This window comes from Anoplophora glabripennis, unplaced genomic scaffold (assembly GCF_000390285.2).
Source record: "Anoplophora glabripennis isolate ALB-LARVAE unplaced genomic scaffold, Agla_2.0 scaffold2248, whole genome shotgun sequence".
In the NCBI taxonomy this organism is placed as follows: Eukaryota; Metazoa; Arthropoda; class Insecta; order Coleoptera; family Cerambycidae; genus Anoplophora; species Anoplophora glabripennis.
The window spans coordinates 1-7351 of record NW_019418327.1 but is presented as its reverse complement, the minus strand read 5'-3'; the positions used below and the strand labels follow the sequence as shown (position 1 = coordinate 7351).

Genomic DNA, 7351 nt, shown 5'->3' with positions numbered 1-7351 from the left:
GCAACCGACATTTTATTAAAACTTCATTTAATTATTTGTTTGTATTAATTTGCTAGATGGTACATACTTGTAAAGGATTCCTGCAGTGTTATATTTTAATTATTATAAATTTGTAAATTTATTATTGAATAACAAAAAAGTAATAAAGTATCAAGTCAAATACCTAAAGCCGAAAATACCGATTTTGGTCTATTATTATGTTTTTGTATTTTTATATAGAGATTATTACTAATAAAGAAAATATTATCAATGTAAATTAATTTACCTGTTTGATATTCCTATATCAATAATTTATTTGCATCTCCTTGAGGNATACCAAATTTGAACGACAAAATAAATGTATATTGAAGGTTTTTTATGGAGTGCCAAAATTTGAAAAATCATACAACTAACAATTATAATAAGCAAAGATTGCCTTGAAAGTGGAAACAAGTACCAATCGGACATAGAAAAAATATAGACCCTATAAATTGAACACTTTTAATTGCGGCCACAGTAAAAATAATAATTAACATACAAAAATGTAGGTAATAAATTATAAATACTGTTGTTAAACAAAAAAATTGCACAATGTTGATTTAAATTTTAGGTTTTCTCCACCAAACCTCCTTCCAGTTGAACACATTTTCCAATCGTCTACACACAAGTAAATACTTGAAATGAACCTAATCAGCTTGTATTGAGTAATTCCTAGTCTCATATATCCGCAAGAAGATATTTATTTGAAATGAAAAATATATATTCTTGTTTGAAGCAAAAGATATTCTTCATTTAATAGCGCCATAGTTCAAAATAAAACTAAATGCATCATTTCAAATAATTTCCACTCTTGTTTTGAGAAAATCATGTTCTCACATTGATTATAATTTATTCACATGGAGAAAATCTAACAAGCACTTCAATTCTATGATTTACTCAATGTGAATATACCGATATCTTATGTAAATAATATTCGTTTTCTTGATCCGAGAAATTTACATGGTTTAGATATAATATTTTATTGGCTCTCTTTAAATTACATAAAGTATTAATTTGAATAGAAAAAATATTGATATAAGCTAATCGATTATTCTCCACAAAGACTTTCTGACTCAGTACAAATTTATGATGTATTCCCAACAAAAAATAAAAGAAATAGCTTTAAGTTTATTAATGGTTCCCTTGAAATCAAATAGTGTTTTTAACGAAATAGATGTTTACATCAAATAGATTAAACCAAATGTTCATAGTGATAAGAATATATATTTATAGTATATAATTATATACCTTTATTTACATATGTACATAAATACATTTACATTGGATATTACGATTATTCCAAATTGTTCCAAAATGCCAATATCGCTGTTTGAGAAAGTTCTTTCAAAGTCCAAGTTAATCTGAAAAAAAAACACTATATGAAACAAAACCAAATAAATCAAACTCAAACAAATCTTAATGTTATACAGAAAATAGTTAAAACTATACACAAGTTAATTTTTGTGAAATGCATAAACGTTAAAGTATTGGGAATATTACAAAACGGGCAAATTTCACTTAGTAAATTCGAATTTTTAATCAATGAAGTAGTTTTTCAGATAATAAAAAGCGACAACTTTTTTATGGCAACACTTGGGAAAATTCATGTATTAAATGAATATCTTTACAAATGATTTTCCGGATAATTTAAATAACTAGAAGCTGATGGGTTAAAAAGTTGACAATATAAATTTAGGGCGAAAAGTCTTATTATTAGAGCAGGATTTGCACTTACCTAAAAATATCTGCACGGTTTCACTAGAAAGTCTCCAATCTGTTACCTAGTAATTACTCCATACTTGCTTCAACTGGTTGTAAAAAGCTTAATTAAGTACACTTTTATACTCTAACTCTTAAAAAACCGTCGTTCTTGCTGTAAACATAAACGCTATTGTACTCTGTAATGCATAGGTATATTTACAACATGCAGTTACTTACCTATGTGCAAAATGCAAATGGCGGCAAATAATGCTGAACTAAACAACGAAACGTTAGGTATGAACTGCTGAACAGAAAAGGAAAAGACGCGAGCTTCAGACAAACGAAACATCTAGAATACGTTGCCTCGGCCAACTTCGCAAAACGCGCCGACGCACTTCACCGTGCCCTCCCACACCTGCATTCAATCTACGCAGTGTCCCACGTAAATGGTTTTACTGGGTGCGCCTGATAAATTTGGAGTGAATCAAATTTGATATTTTACAGAATAATAATAACAACTTTTCATGAATTTTATAAAGTAAATATACACATTTATTTTGAATGGAAGGTGGCAATTCTTTGCAAGATGCAACCGACATTTTATTAAAACTTCATTTAATTATTTGTTTGTATTAATTTGCTAGATGGTACATACTTGTAAAAGATTCCTTCAGTTTTATATTTTCAAGTCAAATACCTAAAGCCGAAAATACCGATTTTGGTCTATTATTATGTTTTTGTATTTTTATATAGAGAGATTATTGCTAATAGGTAAAGAAAATATTATCAATGTAAATTAATGTACCTGTCTGATATTTCTATATCAATAATTTATTTGTATCTCCTGGAGAAAATTAGTTATTATTGTTAAAGGAATCATATTATTAGAGAAATTAAAATATCTTTTTAGACTGAAGCTAGTTTCTTTTCATCAAGAAACAAGTGGATGTAAAATAGTGAGCCACGTATTCATTTTAATTCCCCAGATCTATTTCAATTACGCTCTGTTAAATACTCAAATTGAGAATATATTATTCCCAATGAACTAATATTCCAAGAAAATCAAGAACTAAATTGAAGAAACATCGTTTTTTCAATTTAATGATAGTTTCTTTCCTTCAAGAAACAAGTGGATCTAAAATAGTGAGCCTCGTATTCATTTTAATTCTAGATCTATTTCAATTAAGCTCTGTTAAATACTCAAACTGATAATATATTATTCCCAATGAACTAATATTCCAAGAAAATCAATAACTAAATTGAAGAAACATCATTTTCTTAATTTAATGATATTTTCTCCGTTTGATACTATTGTTTATTTAAAAACTTGGGAAAATCTGCATTCTCTCTTTGAATATTTACTTTTTTGTGTGTACTTAAATTTAAAAATATTTTATATAGTTGTTGTGGAGTAATCTCTGCACAAGTTTGTCTTATGCGATTCATTAGATCATCCAAATTCCTTGGTATGTTTTTATAAACTTCTTGTTTTATAAAACCCCAAAAGTAAAAATCCATATGGGACAAATCATGGGATCTTGGTGGCCATTTTACTACTGGACTCCTTCTTCCAATCCACTTATTCCGAAACTGGTGATTAAACCAATTAGTGACTGAGACAGTTTTGTGGATTGGAGCTTCATCCAACTGTAAATAAATATTTCTTCTTTCCATAATTTATTATTCATAAATTGAAGACATACTTCACCATTTAAGTTATTATAAAAAACTTGGGCTTAAACGGTATTATATTATTATATGTTTTTTTAGACAACGGTGAATTTTGTTTTTCGAACCACACTGGCATTTCGGGGACTACTTTTTGGGTTATTACGAAAATATTGTAAAATTTCTTGTTGTTACTGATTTATTGCAACAGTTCTTTTGTGTTTTTTGGATGCTGTACCTACAATTAGCAAGAAGTTTAACAATCAAATCCATACCACATATTAATTACTAAATTTCTTACCAGTTTCATCAAACAACTTGTTGATCCTGCAAACAGTTCATTAAAGATTTCTGCAGCTTCTCTAAAACTATGGAAATATTCACTCCTTGATCTAATAATCTCTATTTTGTTCTCCTAAAGACATAATAAAGATAATATTTTGCCATAACTCCAAGGGAATCTTACTTTATAACACTAACTAGTTTATCAGTATCAGTTAAGTCAAAAATGTCTACAGTAAAGCTTTAATTTTTCATCATAGCCTACCTGTATTATTTCTATTATTGCTTAAAACATTATTTAAAATTATTAAACTAGTGTCATAACTTAAGAATATCTTCCAATTATGGAAGAATATTTATCCTTATGTAAAATATTTTTAAATTTAAGAAGACGATTGGAAAAATGTATTCGACTGGAAGGAGGTTTGGTGGATAAATTAAAACTTAATATAGATTGTTTTGCAATTTTTTGTTTAACAACTTAGTATTTGTAATTCATTAATACATTTTTTGTACGTTAATTAGGTATAATTTTTTACTGTGGTCGCAAATAAAAGTGCTAAATTTATAGTGACTGTATTTTTTTGTCCGATTGGTAATTGTTTTCATTTTCATGGCAATCCTTGACCTGCTTATTATAATTTTTAGTTGCCTAATTTTTCGAAGCTTGGCACCTCATAAGAAACAGTAAATAGACATTTGCCGATCAAATTTGGTATATGGGTATTTTGATGGGTGTTGAATAGCGTGGTAATATTATCTTTTTTATAAAAAAAATGCCTAATACCAGTTTCTGGAAAAACGATACTTTTAAAAAATCGCCAGGCTTTTGTCGCATCAATAAAATGATTAGTAGAATTATAATCTCCCTTTAGGGTACTATTTGTAAAAAAAATTGGCACAGCCTTCTTACATTTCCAAAGGTGTTAACCTGAAAAACGGGACACACTGTATAAGGTGTTCCATGAAAAAAATCGATTATTAGGTTGTACAGGGTGATTCAGTCATAATGTCGTTAATTTTAACCACGTATTCGAAAGGTAATCGGCAAAAAATATTTTACTCAACCTTTTAAAAAAATAAGAAAATTATCTACCCCTTAACTCCCGTTAATACAGCGTCCTACAGTTTAATGAGTAAAAAGTTGATAATGTAAAACAGGTTTTAATGATGAAGAACCTGCAAGCATCAGGAAATTCTGAAAGAAAAATCTGTAGAGATATAAAACTATTAAATTTGAATTTTCAATACCGGTTCCGCAGTGTTCAGCAACGACTTCTAAACAGTAGGGTCTATATTTTTCAAAGAAAAATAAATTACAAAATAAATTACAAGGCAAGGTTTTTTCATATGTACCTAAGTCTACTTTGATTATCCCTAACGACCACGGCATAAGAAATACGATTCCCGAACAGCGATTGTAATGAATAGGGCTTACTAGAACATTATTCCGTAACGGGGGAAAGACAATCGACGTTCATCCAATTTGCCTCACAATGACTGCGTGCCTACGTTTGTGATAAACGATCATATCTCTACCCCCATAAATTACTGATTGCTTTTCGGCATTACGTCCTTCACACGTTGTGGTAGGTATACGGGTAAGCACTGTTCCGCAAAAAATTAAAATAGGGGTCAATGGTGGCCCATACATATTTTTTTTTCTAATTCAATACGCCAATGTGTTTGCACACGTCCACAAAAATAAACATAATTCAAAATAGTGTACAGAAAATGAAAAATAACAATATAAAATGTACAGTTAGGAGAAACACAATTTACAAATAAATAAAATGCAAACTAAGGCAAAGTACATTAATTATTACAATAATATTAAATTATAAAATGTGAGTTCATTTATAAACGATACGTTGAACAAAAATATTAAGACTATTCATGAAGATTACACAGGGCAACAATTTTCACCCTCAAAAACCAGACCTCACTTGCCCGAAGGTTTTTGGTGCGTAGAACCCGAATCCGGCGTCAGAATTGCTCCTATAACACTCCTCTAAAACTAACACTCTTACCCTTCAAAACGCTTTTTTCAGATTTGAAAAATCTTTTTTATTTGCGGAGATATCATTAATTGAAGTTAGGTACTGTTGTATAACAACCCTAGGTTCGATCGTAAAAAATAATACAAACGTAATTGTGGCCAAAGATATGTGATCATCATAAGGAATACCTACGTTGTGTGTATCTATTTTTTTTATTGACCGGAAGGCGCTGGCTACTTTTTTTTTGGGGGATGTATTGTTTAATTTTATAAAACAAAGACAAAGTAAATACACCTAACTTTATTATTTACATACAACAGTCTTCAAATCAAACATGTGACAAATATAAAGAACAACAAAAACATTAACAACCATTTAACATAAAATGAGAGTGCCAGGCTCACCTAGAGCTCCTGTGGGGAAAGAGCATGGCAGAGAAACCCACGATCGTTGCTCTTACCACCCAAATATAAATACAAAACAACCGCTAACCAAACGTATACATTAAGAACCTTTGCTAATGATAATTAAAACTTATTTAATTTCTCACTAAATGTCATCTCACTCAAATTAGATATACACACTTCCAAGTAAAACTGAAGAGATTAGAATAATAACAACAATAACAATAATAACAACAATAACGATAATAATAATAATAATAGGTAAGGTACTGGAGTCCCATACGGGAGGCAATCCAGCTATAGTTGAGATTTCAAAGGAACAACAACAATAACAATAATAATAGGTAAGGTACTGGAGTCCCATACGGAAGGCAATCCAGCTATGAGTTGAGATTTCGGAGAACAACAACAATAATAATAATCAAGGGCNAAGCGCTTGTTTTTTGTGCTTCCTTCCACCGACCGTTAATATTACTTTTTCATTATTGTATAACACTCATGTAACAGGTGACGTCGAAATTGATAAGATAAGTACGGTTTTGCACAGTACTTTAGCGTTTTCATAACAGTGGTACTAAAATTGGAAAATGTTCTTCAGAAAGCGGATATTTACATATTTTTTGGGTCGCTCAATCCAAATCTAACCTTCAAATTATTCTATCACTTTAGGATTCTGAGATTTCCTACTGCAAAATCAACCTGTCTGGGGTGTAGGACTTGCAGGTTATTTAGAAAAAAAAAATTCGCCCTGTGATATAAGCTCAAATATAGCAAAAAAACCTGTTTTTGCAATTTTAGGTTAGGATATCTCAGAAACGTGATGTATAGGAGCAATTCTGACGCCGGATTTGGATTCTGCGCACCAAAAACCTTTGGGCAAGTGAGGTCTGGTTTTTGGATGTGATCTTTCGTCCAATTTTGTTGCCCTGTGTTATTATTAAAATGACCTTTTAAAAACTCATTCAAAGTATAAAAAGCAGGCTTTATTAAATATTTTGTAATTTTTGCTTTAAATTTGTTACATGTGGAGGTAATACATTGAAAAGTTGTATACCGAATGAATCTAATTAAGATTTCTTAAACTCTTAGGTTTCATTTTAGGGCCGGTTTTTCAATAGTTGGTTAACTCCTAACGTAAGGTTAACCATCACTTTATTTTCTTATGTTTTAATGGAGAAGCAATAATTTTCTTTTAACATGCAAGCTTTTAACAAGGAATGAATTTATAATTCGTTTTCAATTTTTTTTTCTTTGACAGCTCCAATACAAAAAGTAACA

At 29.9% G+C, this 7351-nt stretch overlaps 1 long non-coding RNA gene across 1 annotated transcript; it reads right to left on the bottom strand.

The window, feature by feature from the left end:
• Positions 1-1222: 1222 nt before the first annotated feature.
• Positions 1223-2060, bottom strand: LOC111692616. The gene is made up of 3 exons (XR_002763282.1): positions 1957-2060; positions 1754-1891; positions 1223-1379 (listed from the first exon to the last, which is right to left on the bottom strand). It is a non-coding gene; the product is annotated as an uncharacterized LOC111692616 (long non-coding RNA).
• Positions 2061-7351: the final 5291 nt, after the last annotated feature.